The 15,243-nt window shown below is 48.7% G+C and overlaps 1 protein-coding gene across 13 annotated transcripts in view; it reads right to left on the reverse strand.

The window, feature by feature from the left end:
• The window catches only part of LOC110500989 (neuronal cell adhesion molecule), a 128,180-nt gene that overhangs the window by 53,559 nt on the left and 59,378 nt on the right, over positions 1 to 15,243 (reverse strand). For all 13 annotated transcript variants that reach the window (XM_036945241.1, XM_036945242.1, XM_036945240.1 and 10 more), the window contains exon 2: positions 10,486 to 10,564. The gene's annotated coding sequence lies outside the window, so the exon portion shown is untranslated. The remainder of the gene's footprint in view (positions 1 to 10,485; positions 10,565 to 15,243) is intronic.

A 15,243-nucleotide genomic window follows, 5' to 3' on the forward strand; every position in this document is an offset into this window, starting at 1 on the left:
ATGCAGACACACAGTCACACTAAATGCCCATACACACACACACACACACACACACGTCTGCACACATGCACTTATGCATACACACACATGACACGATGCCAAGCACGTGTACCAACAGTGAGACTCTGACTTCAGTTCTCATTCAATTTGACCCATAGTATATCATATTGGTCAGGGAGGGGATTGAACACTAGGAACTGTCTTTGATGGGAAATGTATTTTCTGCCCAGTGACACTGTGGGTAAGTGAGACTTCAGGGTCAAGAGCTGGGGAGTGAGCCGGAGTGCCACTTCCAAAATCACTACGCCGTGTCCATGGCAACGCTCCCTGGTCTACGAGTTCCTACTCTGTTACCAAGTGAACCTCCTCGATTGAAGAGTAGCCAAGGAGAGGAGACACAAAGAGACACTAACACAGCCATCTTTATGACAACTCTGAGTGGGAATTCAGTCTAAATGCAGCTCTCCAACACTCTGCTCTCAGAGAGACAGCTGGAGTTGGTTTAGACACTGAAGCAGCACCACTTGACTGAGTCAAAGAAGGCCGTGCACGCTCGTCTGAATCTGAGGAGAGCTGCACTAGCTACTTTAGGCTACAGTGCTGCAGGGTAGCCTAGTGGTTAGTGTTGGACTAGTAACCGGAAGGTCGCAAGTTCAAACCCCCCGAGCTGACAAGGTACAAATCTGTTGTTGAAAATAAGAATTTGTTTTTAACTGACTTGCCTAGTTAAATAAAGGTAAAATAAAAATGTGTCATTTCTTCAGGACTAATGCGTTGCTGTATAAAGATAAGGGGTAACATTTCTTAATCCACGGGGAAATATGCCGCTGCGATCACTGGCGTATAAAGTTAAGTATTATTTACAAACACTCATTTGTTCTGCAGACAATAGAGAGTTAACACTTTCCTTCACATCAGAGTAAAAAGTATGAAAATGTGGCAGTAAGCAAACACCTTCCATTGATTTACTAACTCCTGGATGTAGGGATGTCAAACATATTATACACTTTCCTCTGGACGTACAAGGTGAGTAAAGATGTGCTGCTTTTACTGATCGGATCTCTCATGGTACTGTATCCACACAGAAAAACCATGGCAATAAATGACACCAACACACACACAGACTACACCAACACCTCTTGTTAGGAAACCAAGCCTCATAGTCTCCTTGTTGAACTAGGCCTCTGACCGGATTGTGATCATAGCGTGGCTTTGTGCCCCAGTTCAAATCAATGACCTCAGCCCTTTCACTCACACACAGCCTGCCTATTGATGGTTGGATGGGGTCAGACATTCTAGAAGCATCCACACAATCCTCTGGTCTTTCTCTACGGGGCTCTGTCTCTGTTCTGTGGGGCTTTGGGATAATGCTGATGGTCAGCACACGGCCACACGGGCCTCCCCACAGACCTATTGTGAAACCATGTTGTTGACATGGTGGAGAGGGTGGAGGGATAGAGGGATAGAGGGATGCAGGGGTGGAGAGGGTGGAGGGATGGAGAGGGTGGAGGGGTGGAGGGGTGGAGAGGGTGGAGGGAAGGGGAGGGTGGAGGGATGGAGGGATGGAGGGGTGGAGGGGTGGAGAGGGTGGAGGGATGGAGAGGGTGGAGGGATGGAGGGGTGGAGAGGGTGGAGGGATGGAGGGGTGGAGGGATGGAGGGATGGAGGGGTGGAGGGGTGGAAGGGTGGACAGATGGAGAGGGTGGAGGGGTGGAGAGGTGGAGGGATGGGGAGGGTGGAGGGATGGAGGGATGGAGGGGTGGAGGGATGGAGGGATGAGAGGGTGGAGGGATGGAGGGGTGGAGAGGGTGGAGGGATGGAGGGGTGGAGGGGTGGAGGGGTGAAAGGGTGGACAGATGGAGAGGGTGGAGGGGTGGAGAGGTGGAGGGATGGGGAGGGTGGAGGGATGGAAGGGTGGACAGATGGAGAGGGTGGAGGGGTGGAGAGGTGGAGGGATGGGGAGGGTGGAGGGATGGAGGGATGGAGGGATGGAGGGGTGGAGGGGTGGAGAGGGTGAAGGGATGGAGGGGTGGAGGGATGGAGGGATGGAGGGGTGGAGGGATGGAGGGGTGGAGGGATGGAGGGGTGGAGGGGTGGAGGGGTGGAGGGGTGGAAGGGTGGACAGATGGAGAGGGTGGAGGGGTGGAGAGGTGGAGGGATGGGGAGGGTGGAGGGATGGAGGGATGGAGGGGTGGAGGGATGGAGGGGTGGAGAGGGTGGAGGGATGGAGGGGTGGAGGGATGGAGGGATGGAGGGGTGGAGGGGTGGAAGGGTGGACAGATGGAGAGGGTGGAGGTGTGGAGAGGTGGAGAGGGTGGAGGGATGGGGAGGGTGGAGGGATGGAGGGATGGAGGGGTGGAGGGATGGAGGGGTGGAGAGGGTGGAGGGATGAGAGGGTGGAGGGATGGAGGGGTGGAGAGGGTGGAGGGATGGAGGGGTGGAGGGATGGAGGGATGGAGGGGTGGAGAGGGTGGAGGGATGGGGAGGGTGGAGGGATGGAGGGATGGAGGGGTGGAGGGATGGAGGGGTGGAGAGGGTGGAGGGATGAGAGGGTGGAGGGATGGAGGGGTGGAGAGGGTGGAGGGATGGAGGGGTGGAGGGATGGAGGGATGGAGGGGTGGAGGGGTGGAAGGGTGGACAGATGGAGAGGGTGGAGGGGTGGAGAGGTGGAGGGATGGGGAGGGTGGAGGGATGGAGGGGTGGAGGGATGGAGGGGTGGAGAGGGTGGAGGGATGAGAGGGTGGAGGGATGGAGGGGTGGAGAGGGTGGAGGGATGGAGGGGTGGAGGGATGGAGGGATGGAGGGGTGGAGGGGTGGAAGGGTGGACAGATGGAGAGGGTGGAGGGGTGGAGAGGTGGAGGGATGGGGAGGGTGGAGGGATGGAGGGATGGAGGGATGGAGGGGTGGAGGGGTGGAGAGGGTGAAGGGATGGAGGGGTGGAGGGATGGAGGGATGGAGGGGTGGAGGGATGGAGGGGTGGAGGGGTGGAGGGATGGAGGGGTGGAGGGGTGGAAGGGTGGACAGATGGAGAGGGTGGAGGGGTGGAGAGGTGGAGGGATGGGGAGGGTGGAGGGATAGAGGGATGGAGGGGTGGAGGGATGGAGGGGTGGAGGGATGGAAAGGGTGGAGGGATGGGAGGGTGGATGGAGGGATGGAGGGGTGGAGGGATGGAGGGGTGGAGGGGTGGAGAGGGTGGAGGGATGGGAGGGTGGAGGGATGGAGGGATGGAGGGGTGGAGGGATGGAGGGGTGGAGAGGGTGGAGGGATGGAGAGGGTGGAGGGATGGAGGGGTGGAGAGGGTGGAGGGATGGAGGGGTGGAGGGATGGAGGGGTGGAGGGGTGGAGAGGGTGGAGGGATGGAGGGGTGGAGGGATGGAGGGATGGAGGGGTGGAGGGATGGAGGGGTGGAGGGGTGGAAAGGGTGGAGGGATGGGAGGGTGGAGGAATGGAGGGATGGAGAGGGTGGAGGGATGGAGGGGTGGAGAGGGTGGAGGGATGGGGAGGGTGGAGGGATGGAGGGATGGAGGGGTGGAGGGATGGAGGGGTGGAGGGGTGGAGAGGGTGGAGATTGGAGGGGTGGAGGGATGGAGGGGTGGAGAGGGTGGAGGGATGGAGGGGTGGAGGGATGGAGGGGTGGAGGGGTGGAGAGGGTGGAGGGATGGAGGGGTGGAGGGATGGAGGGATGGAGGGGTGGAGGGATGGAGGGATGGAGGGGTGGAGGGGTGGAAGGGTGGACAGATGGAGAGGGTGGAGGGGTGGAGAGGTGGAGGGATGGGGAGGGTGGAGGGATGGAGGGATGGAGGGGTGGAGGGATGGAGGGGTGGAGGGGTGGAAAGGGTGGAGGGATGGGAGGGTGGAGGGATGGCTGGGTGGAGGGATGGAGGGGTGGAGGGGTGGAGAGGGTGGAGAGATGGAGGGGTGGAGGGATGGAGGGATGGAGGGATGGAGGGGTGGAGAGGGTGGAGGGATGGAGAGGGTGGAGGGATGGAGGGGTGGCGAGGGTGGAGGGTTGGAGAGGGTGGAGGGATGGAGGGATGGAGGGGTGGAGGGATGGAGGGGTGGAGGGGTGGAGAGGGTGGAGGGATGGAGGGGTGGAGGGGTGGAAGGGTGGACAGATGGAGAGGGTGGAGGGATGGAGGGATGGAGGGGTGGAGGGGTGGAAGGGTGGACAGATGGAGAGGGTGGAGGGGTGGAGGGATGGGGAGGGTGGAGGGATGGAGGGGTGGAGGGATGGAGGGATGGAGGGGTGGAGGGATGGAGGGGTGGAGAGGGTGGAGGGGTGGAGGGGTGGAGGGGTGGAGGGATGGAGAGGGTGGAGAGGTGGAGGGGTGGAGGGATGGAGAGGGTGGAGGGATGGAGGGATAGAGGGGTGGAGAGGGTGGAGGGATGGAGAGGGTGGAGGGATGTAGAAGGTGGAGAGATGGAGGGGTGGCTTCTACTCTCTGCAGTGAGAAGGCTCCTGCCCTCTGCAGTGAGAAGGCTCCCACGCTCTGCAGTGAGAAGGCTCCTACCCTCTGCAGTGAGAAGGCTCCTACCCTCTGCAGTGAGAAGGCTCCTACCCTCTCCAGTGAGAAGGCTCCTACCCTCTCCAGTGAGAAGGCTCCTACTCTCTGCAGTGAGAAGGCTCCTACCCTCTGCAGTGAGAAGGCTCCTACCCTCTGCAGTGAGAAGGCTCCTACCCTCTGCAGTGAGAAGGCTCCTACCCTCTGCAGTGAGAAGGCTGCCATCCTCTGCAGTGAGAAGGCTCCTACCCTCTGCAGTGAGAAGGCTCCTACCCTCTGCAGTGAGAAGGCTCCTACCCTCTGCAGTGAGAAGGCTCCTACCCTCTGCAGTGAGAAGGCTCCTACCCTCTGCAGTGAGAAGGCTGCCATCCTCTGCAGTGAGAAGGCTCCTACCCTCTGCAGTGAGAAGGCTCCTACCCTCTACAGTGAGAAGGCTCCTACCCTCTGCAGTGAGAAGGCTCCCACCCTCTGCAGTGAGAAGGCTCCCACCCTCTGCAGTGAGAAGGCTCATACCCTCTGCAGTGAGAAGGCTCCTACCCTCTGCAGTGAGAAGGCTGCCATCCTCTGCAGTGAGAAGGCTCCTACCCTCTGCAGTGAGAAGGCTCCTACCCTCTGCAGTGAGAAGGCTCCCACCCTCTGCAGTGAGAAGGCTCCTACTCTCTGCAGTGAGAAGGCTCCTACCCTCTGCAGTGAGAAGGCTCCTACCCTCTGCAGTGAGAAGGCTCCTACCCTCTGCAGTGAGAAGGCTCCTACTCGCTGCAGTGAGAAGGCTCCTACCCTCTGCAGTGAGAAGGCTCCCACCCTCTGCAGTGAGAAGGCTCCTACCCTCTACTCTCTGCAGTGAGAAGGCTCCTACCCTCTGCAGTGAGAAGGCTCCTACCCTCTGCAGTGAGAAGGCTCCTACCCTCTGCAGTGAGAAGGCTCCGACCCTCTGCAGTGAGAAGGCTCCTACTCTCTGCAGTGAGAAGGCTCCCACCCTCTGCAGTGAGAAGGCTCCCACCCTCTGCAGTGAGAAGGCTCCTACCCTCTACTCTCTGCAGTGAAAAGGCTCCTACCCTCTGCAGTGAGAAGGCTCCTACCCTCTGCAGTGAGAAGGCTCCTACCCTCTGCAGTGAGAAGGCTCCGACCCTCTGCAGTGAGAAGGCTCCTACTCTCTGCAGTGAGAAGGCTCCTACCCTCCGCAGTGAGAAGGCTCCTACTCTCTGCAGTGAGAAGGCTCCTACCCTCTGCAGTGCTAGGTGATGAATCACAGTATCAGTGGAAGTTTACAGCATGGTGCTACACTGGACTATGATGGGGCATGTGTGTAACAGTCCAGGTATCAAACCCCGGTCGTCTGTTGAGTTGAGAACAAGTTCTCATTTACAACTGCGACCTGGCCAAGATAAAGCAAAGCAGTTCGACACATACAACAACACAGAGTTACACATGGAATATACAAACATACAGTCAATAATACAGTACAAAATTCTATATACAGCATGTGCAAATTAGGTTAGATAAGAGAGGTAAGGCAATAAATAGGCCATGGTGGCAAATTAATTACAATACAGCAATTAAACACTGGAATGGTAGGATGTGCAGAGGATGAATGTGCAAGTTGAGATACTGGGGTGCAAAGGAACAAGATAAATAAATAAATACAGTATGGGGATGAGGTAGATTGGATGGGCTATTTAGAGATGAAATACGTACAGGTGCAGTGATCTGTGAGCTGCTCTGACAGCTGGTGCTTAAAGATAGTGAGGGAGGTAAGAGTCTCCAGCTTCAGAGATTTTTGCAGTTCGTTCCAGTCATTGGCAGCAGAGAACTGGAAGGAGAGGCGGCCAAAGGAAGAATTGGCTTTGGGGGTGACCAGTGAGATATACCTGCTGGAGCGCGTGCTATGGGTGGGTGCTGCTATGGTGACCAGTGAGCTGAGAAAATATATATTTCTTTTTTTACCTTTATTTAACGAGGCAAGTCAGTTAAGAACAATTTCTTATTGAAGGCGGGGCTTTACCTAGCAGAGACTTGTAGATGACCTGGAGCCAGTGGGTTTGGCGACGAGTATGAAGTGAGGGCCAGTCAACGAGAGCGTACAGGTCGCAGTGGTGGCTTTGGTGACAAAACGGATGGCACTGTGATAGACTGCATCCAATTTGTTGAGTAGAGTGTTGGAGGTTATTTTCTCTGTGTGCCTCACAACCATGTTAGACCATGTTATCCCTCTGAGCTAAAGCCTACATATATCTATTAAAAGCTCAGGTTAGGCTTCATGTGAACGTACAATAGTTCACCAAAGATGTAACAGCCTCCATGAGGTGAAACAAGACAGAGAGATATTGGGTGGATTATACTGCAGTGGTCTCTCACCTCTCATCACACACACACACACAGGCAGCAGGTCTTTCTTCACACATACTGTACACACGCACGCACGCATGCGCGCGCGCACGCACGCACGCACACACACACACACACACACACACACACACACACACACACACACACACACACACACACACACACACACACACACACACACACACAGGCAGCAGGTCTTTCTTCACACATACTGTACGCACGCACACACACACACACATACACACACACACAGCAGGTCTGTTCTCACCAGGTGAGAGGACAATGTGATTACCCAGCATGCATTGGAGGAGGCGCTATGAGGGAGAGTGGAAACATGGCAGGTCTGAGATTCACTTCCCATCAGGTCACAGAGCCTAGATCACACAGACTGCTACTGCACCCTACAATCTATCCCATTCTTAGTATAGCACAGTTCTTAGTATAGCACAGTTCACACACACACACACACACACACACACACAGACACACACACACACACACACACACACACACAGAGAAAATGCTGGAGGAGAGCTTGTCAGATGCAGCATAGTATTATGTAACAAAGTACAATGTTATCTGAATCCAGAAGTTTCCTACCAATCTTACAATCTATTCAGCATTTATTACAATACAACCTGCTTACTGGCCAGTAATGACTAGAGAGGTAAAGTGACTGGACACCTCGTAGTACACATATGAATGGACTATTAGTGCTTGATAATATAATTATCATTAGAGGGATGGAGGGATTATTGTGTGGGGATTGGACCTCTCTTCTCTCCGGCCCCCCTCTCAGGGACTATCCCCTGATTCTCTTCTATCCTTGATTTCTGCCAGGGATTGACCCCGATTCCCCCCTCCAACTCCAACTCCTCACCCACCTCCCCCTTTCCCATCACCCACCTCCACCCCCATCACCCCCCCCCCACCCTCACCCACCCCCATCACCCTGCCCCCTCACCCACCTCCTGCCCCCTCACCCACATCCTGCCCCCTCACCCACCTCCTGCCCCCTCACCAACCTCCACCCCATCACCCCCCCACCCTCACCCACCCCCATCACCCTGCCCCATCACCCACCTCCTGCCCCCTCACCCACATCCTGCCCCCTCACCCACCTCCACCCCCATCACCCACCACCCCCCTCCCTCCACCCTCAGACTACTCATCCTGCCTGATGAACAGATGGAGGGATGAAGGATAGGGGGATGCCAATTCACACTGGTCCTCCCGGCCATCCTCATGTCCATTCATCCTTACCATCCCAGCAGAGAGAGAGAGAGAATGGGGGATGTGTCAGGTGGACTGGGGATCGTGGACAAGGTCTATATGTGGAACGACCAGTGGCAGCAGCATTTAGCATGTTAATACTGTAACCATAAAGGTCTAACAGCTATGCTCTGAAGGTCTCTCTCACACACACACACACACACAACACACAACACACACACACAACACACAACACACACACACACGCACACACACAACACACATCACACCACACACACACACACACACACACAACACACATCGGATGTGGAAGGTGGGTTACTGGTGCCATAGTAACTCATGTCGTTGTTAAACACAGTGTCACACTCCGAGGCTCTGAGGCCACGTGTAGCCTATCTGTTCATCAATAGCTTTTACCTTCCAGTGTAATGCCACTGCATATCAATGAAATCCAATGAGATCTACCCAGATTGGCCACCAGTATTTATAGCCACCGATCAACATAACACAAAGCAGTTGAGAGAGAGAATGTATATTGATCTGGAAACCTGCAGAGAAAGGATGGTGCTGAACAGAAACAGATTTCTTCCTGTCTATTTGTTGACGTCAATGTAAGTGAGACACTGACAGCTCGTAATAAAGTGTTACGTTATTTCAGGGAATTCACCATTTCTGCTTTTAAAAAGATCAATAACTCAATAAAACACAACTAGTGAAAGTACTTAGTGACAACTGTTGATGTACTTTAAAAGACAGACTATTAGTCCCCAACAACATGACTCCATAACAGACTGCACTATGGTCCATGATTAAAAGCTATTTTTGGGACTTCATTTTTCCTCCAAACCACTGTGCCCTTTAAGAGAAAGGGAATTGGTGCGTACGCTGTAACATCATAATGTTAAAATGCCCACTGTAGCCTGAGGTGTGGGCCTTATCTGGTGTGGATTGACTGACTAGACCAGATTCACATCAAAGGCATACACTGTGCTATACTGTAAGTTCATTAGTATCTGATTCTGTTCCCTGTGGTGAACACACACACGCACGCACACACGCACGCACGCACGCACACACACACACACAGGGCCTGTATGGATTCACCCTGCAGGGTTCCTTCTCTGGCTGAGCCCATGGCCACTGATGAGATGACCACAGACAAGTGATGGCCACAAAACCAACGACCAGTAAGCACCAAACAACCGGCCAGCAACCAACCAACAATAAACCCAACAACCTCTACTAAGAGACTGAGGCAAGGCATGTGCACTCTCAGAAATAAAGTTCCATATAGAACAATTTGTCTTGTAGGAGAACCCTCTGAAAAAGTTCCATATAGAACCATTTGTCTTTGTAGGAGAACCCTCTGATAAAGTTCCCTATAGAACAATTTGTCCTGTAGGAGAACCCTCTGAAACAGTTTGAGATTGAACTATTTGTCTTTGTAGGAGAACCCTCCAGATAGAACTATTTTTGGATCATATTGAACCCTTTTTGGTTCCATATAGAACCTCTGGTTCCACTGTAAAGGTTCTATTTTGAGACTTTTTTCAGAGGGTTCTCCTACAGGGACAAATGGTTTTACATATCACTCTTCCTTTCTGAGAGTGTGGCAACTGGCACTGCAATGAATCCAGACACTGTACATGCTATTTAAATAACACAGACTGACCAGGTGAATCCAGACACTGTATGTTCATACACTGAATGGACAAAACATTAAGATTAACATGCTATTTAAATAACACAGACTGACCAGGTTAATCCATTTGAAAGCTATGATCCCTTATTGATGTCACTTGATCCACTTCAATCAGTGTAGATGAAGGGGAGGAGACAGGTTAAAGAAGGATTTGTAATCCTTGAGACATTTGAGACAACGATTGTGTGTGTGCCATTCAGAGGATGAATGGGCAAGACAACATATTGAAGTGCCTTTGAACGCGGTTTGGTAGTAGGTACCAGGCACACTGGTTTGTTTCAAGAACTGCAACGCTGCTGGGTTTTTCACGCTCAACAGTTTCCTGAATGGTCCACCACCCAAAGGACATCCAGCCAATTTGACACAACTGTGGGAAGCATTGGAGTCAACATGGGCCAGCATCCCTGTGGAACGCTTTCCACACCTTGTAGAGTCCACACCCCGACACATTGAGGCTGTTCTGAGGGCAAAACGGGGTGCAAGTCAATATTAGGTAGGTGTTCTTAATGTTTGGTCTACTCCGTGTATATGCCAGTAGTTAGGTAAGTCCAGTACATACTGTACTGTCGTTTGGCAGCGCTGAGAGAAACATATGAAAGTGTAAATAAATATATTAAACAAATAAAATGTTAAGGAACATATTGATTCTCCAACAAATAGAATCACTTTCAGCGATGACAGATACTTAAAGGTTGCTCTTACCTATGGGGATCCAATCAAAGGGATTCGTCCTCCAGTTGGATTCATCCACACACTCTGACTGCTGAGAAGGACTTCAGACCTGGAACACAAATGAATGAACGTTAGACACAAGCTTGGCCATCCCACCGTAATGCATCTGTCCTGACATAAAGGAAGAACCAGGAGAAGGGAAATGGCACAGAGGAATGTAAACATGCTGTAATGTGAGGTAGTAAGGGTTGTAAAATGTACAGGGGTATCTAGTTCACATCACATTTGTTCTGCATGCCCTAGAAATCAACTTTTTTACAGATGTGGGATCTTAATTTGAGCCAGTTTGCTACAGCAGGAAAATAATCCTGCAGCAAGAGGAAATGTGGATTATTTTGTGGATTCTTATTCATTGTAGAGGATGAAATAAATAAACAAATAAAGTTTGATATTTAAAAGAGGAAATCACAAACTTTAAAACTCAAATACACTTCAAATGTGTATTTCCTGTTGTGCAGGAAAATTCTCAGCAACTTAAAGAGTCATCAAATAAAGATCCTATATCTGTATGTGCAATAATGTTTTTCACCTGAGTGAAAAAAAGGACAAAAAATCTAACTTAAAAGGAACTTATTATTAGTTATTTCATCAAAACAGAAAAACAAAGAGATGCTCCAAAGGCCTGAAGAGAAGACATCACACAGGACAGAGTGTCTTATTATGGTAAAATATACACACACACACACACACACACACTTCATGACTATGAATACCTTATCATAACTACCAGTGAAACAAGCCATTATTTTGAGTTTGAGTTTATTTGAGTTTATTTTTATTTTTACAGGGACAGTGCACATTAATCAACGTTTCAGTAAAAGTGTCGGTTTTAGCCAGCCGGATCATTTTCAACCGCAGTCCCTGGGCAGGTTATTAAAAACAATTACAATATAGACAATAGCAACATAGGACAAGAAAGACATATCATACAGACAGAGTAACATAGGACAAGTAAGACATAGCAACATAGGACAAGAAAGACATAGCATACAGACAGAGTAACATAGGACAAGTAAGACATAGCATACAGACAGAGCAACATAGGACAAGAAAGACATAGCAACATAGGACAAGAAAGACATAGCATACAGACAGAGTAACATAGGACAAGCAAGACATAGCAACATAGGACAAGAAAGACATAGCATACAGACAGAGTAACATAGGACAAGTAAGACATAGCATACAGACAGAGCAACATAGGACAAGAAAGACATAGCAACATAGGACAAGAAAGACATAGCATACAGACAGAGTAACATAGGACAAGCAAGACATAGCAACATAGGACAAGAAAGACATTGCATACAGACAGAGTAACATAGGACAAGTAAGACATAGCATACAGACAGAGCAACATAGGACAAGAAAGACATAGCAACATAGGACAAGAAAGACATAGCAACATAGGACAAGAAAGACATAGCAACATAGGACAAGAAAGACATAGCAACATAGGACAAGAAAGACATAGCAACATAGGACAAGAAAGACATAGCAACATAGGACAAGAAAGACATAGCAACATAGGACAAGTAAGACATAGCATACAGACAGAGTAACATAGGACAAGCAAGACATAGCAACATAGGACAAGAAAGACATAGCAACATAGGACAAGAAAGACATAGCAACATAGGACAAGAAAGACATAGCAACATAGGACAAGAAAGACATAGCAACATAGGACAAGAAAGACATAGCAACATAGGACAAGTAAGACATAGCATACAGACAGAGCAACATAGGACAAGCAAGACGTAGCATACAGACAGAGCAACATAGGACAAGCAAGATGTAGCATACAGACAGAGCAACATAGGACAAGAAAGACGTAGCATACAGACAGAGAAACATAGGACAAGCAAGACATATCATACAGACAGAGTAACATAGGACAAGTAAGACATAGCATACAGACAGAGTAACATAGGACAAGCAAGACATAGCAACATAGGACAAGAAAGACATAGCATACAGACAGAGTAACATAGGACAAGTAAGACATAGCATACAGACAGAGCAACATAGGACAAGAAAGACATAGCAACATAGGACAAGAAAGACATAGCATACAGACAGAGTAACATAGGACAAGCAAGACATAGCAACATAGGACAAGAAAGACATAGCAACATAGGACAAGAAAGACATAGCATACAGACAGAGTAACATAGGACAAGCAAGACATAGCAACATAGGACAAGAAAGACATAGCATACAGACAGAGTAACATAGGACAAGTAAGACATAGCATACAGACAGAGCAACATAGGACAAGAAAGACATAGCAACATAGGACAAGAAAGACATAGCATACAGACAGAGTAACATAGGACAAGCAAGACATAGCAACATAGGACAAGAAAGACATAGCATACAGACAGAGTAACATAGGACAAGTAAGACATAGCATACAGACAGAGCAACATAGGACAAGAAAGACATAGCAACATAGGACAAGAAAGACATAGCAACATAGGACAAGAAAGACATAGCAACATAGGACAAGAAAGACATAGCAACATAGGACAAGAAAGACATAGCAACATAGGACAAGAAAGACATAGCAACATAGGACAAGAAAGACATAGCAACATAGGACAAGTAAGACATAGCATACAGACAGAGTAACATAGGACAAGCAAGACATAGCAACATAGGACAAGAAAGACATAGCAACATAGGACAAGAAAGACATAGCAACATAGGACAAGAAAGACATAGCAACATAGGACAAGAAAGACATAGCAACATAGGACAAGAAAGACATAGCAACATAGGACAAGTAAGACATAGCATACAGACAGAGCAACATAGGACAAGCAAGACGTAGCATACAGACAGAGCAACATAGGACAAGCAAGATGTAGCATACAGACAGAGCAACATAGGACAAGAAAGACGTAGCATACAGACAGAGAAACATAGGACAAGCAAGACATATCATACAGACAGAGTAACATAGGACAAGTAAGACATAGCATACAGACAGAGTAACATAGGACAAGCAAGACATAGCAACATAGGACAAGAAAGACATAGCATACAGACAGAGTAACATAGGACAAGTAAGACATAGCATACAGACAGAGCAACATAGGACAAGAAAGACATAGCAACATAGGACAAGAAAGACATAGCATACAGACAGAGTAACATAGGACAAGCAAGACATAGCAACATAGGACAAGAAAGACATAGAAACATAGGACAAGAAAGACATAGCATACAGACAGAGTAACATAGGACAAGCAAGACATAGCAACATAGGACAAGAAAGACATAGCATACAGACAGAGTAACATAGGACAAGTAAGACATAGCATACAGACAGAGCAACATAGGACAAGAAAGACATAGCAACATAGGACAAGAAAGACATAGCATACAGACAGAGTAACATAGGACAAGCAAGACATAGCAACATAGGACAAGAAAGACATAGCATACAGACAGAGTAACATAGGACAAGTAAGACATAGCATACAGACAGAGCAACATAGGACAAGAAAGACATAGCAACATAGGACAAGAAAGACATAGCAACATAGGACAAGAAAGACATAGCAACATAGGACAAGAAAGACATAGCAACATAGGACAAGAAAGACATAGCAACATAGGACAAGAAAGACATAGCAACATAGGACAAGAAAGACATAGCAACATAGGACAAGTAAGACATAGCATACAGACAGAGTAACATAGGACAAGCAAGACATAGCAACATAGGACAAGAAAGACATAGCAACATAGGACAAGAAAGACATAGCAACATAGGACAAGAAAGACATAGCAACATAGGACAAGAAAGACATAGCAACATAGGACAAGAAAGACATAGCAACATAGGACAAGTAAGACATAGCATACAGACAGAGCAACATAGGACAAGCAAGACGTAGCATACAGACAGAGCAACATAGGACAAGCAAGATGTAGCATACAGACAGAGCAACATAGGACAAGAAAGACGTAGCATACAGACAGAGAAACATAGGACAAGCAAGACATATCATACAGACAGAGTAACATAGGACAAGTAAGACATAGCAACATACGACAAGAAAGACATAGCATACAGACAGAGTAACATAGGACAAGTAAGACATAGCATACAGACAGAGCAACATAGGACAAGAAAGACATAGCAACATAGGACAAGAAAGACATAGCATACAGACAGAGTAACATAGGACAAGCAAGACATAGCAACATAGGACAAGAAAGACATAGCATACAGACAGAGTAACATAGGACAAGTAAGACATAGCATACAGACAGAGCAACATAGGACAAGAAAGACATAGCAACATAGGACAAGAAAGACATAGCATACAGACAGAGTAACATAGGACAAGCAAGACATAGCAACATAGGACAAGAAAGACATAGCATACAGACAGAGTAACATAGGACAAGTAAGACATAGCATACAGACAGAGCAACATAGGACAAGAAAGACATAGCAACATAGGACAAGAAAGACATAGCATACAGACAGAGTAACATAGGACAAGCAAGACATAGCAACATAGGACAAGAAAGACATAGCATACAGACAGAGTAACATAGGACAAGTAAGACATAGCATACAGACAGAGCAACATAGGACAAGAAAGACATAGCAACATAGGACAAGAAAGACATAGCAACATAGGACAAGAAAGACATAGCAACATAGGACAAGAAAGACATAGCAACATAGGACAAGAAAGACATAGC

Source organism: Oncorhynchus mykiss, chromosome 15 (assembly GCF_013265735.2).
Source record: "Oncorhynchus mykiss isolate Arlee chromosome 15, USDA_OmykA_1.1, whole genome shotgun sequence".
NCBI classification, from domain to species: Eukaryota; Metazoa; Chordata; class Actinopteri; order Salmoniformes; family Salmonidae; genus Oncorhynchus; species Oncorhynchus mykiss.